Source organism: Otolemur garnettii, unplaced genomic scaffold (genome assembly GCF_000181295.1).
Source record: "Otolemur garnettii isolate 467f Iridium unplaced genomic scaffold, OtoGar3 scaffold00060, whole genome shotgun sequence".
NCBI classification, from domain to species: Eukaryota; Metazoa; Chordata; class Mammalia; order Primates; family Galagidae; genus Otolemur; species Otolemur garnettii.
The window spans coordinates 156011-156614 of record NW_003852455.1 but is presented as its reverse complement, the minus strand read 5'-3'; positions in this window follow the sequence as shown (position 1 = coordinate 156614).

The following is a 604-nucleotide window of genomic DNA, read 5'->3' as shown; positions in this document are numbered from 1 at the left end:
TTGGAGGTGAGCTGTATGACGTCACGGCACTCTACCAAGGGCGACGGTAAGACTCTGTCTCTAAAAAAAAAAAATAAAAGTCTATATGAAAAGGGGTGTGTTTTGGGGAGAAGGAAAGCTCTGTTTGTCAGAGGACTTTGTGAATAAGACACAAAATAGGACAAGATGCTTGCCCCACCTATGACCAGTGCAGGATTAGAGTCTAGAATACATAAGAACTCCTAGAAATAAGTAAGAAAAAAAAAAAAGACAAGGAAAATACAATCAGGTGTTTTACAAAATAGAAAACATACATTGTCAATAAACATACTAAAGATGCATAACTTGATTAGAAATCAGGTAAACGCAAATTAAAGCCACAGGGTAATACCATTTTCTACCCATCAGATTGGCAAAAATGCAAAAGACAGGTGGTTCTGTATTAACAAGAATGTAGGGCAGAGGGAACTCTCACTGCCTGCTGGTGAAAGTGTATTCCACTCCCTTCAGAAGCAATTAGAGTTATCTTGCTAAGTATATTAGCATCTGTCCTCTTGACCCCAATAGCAGTTCCCCTCCTAGGGTTCATTGTGCTAAGAGGTTCAGGGCAACACTATTTGTGATG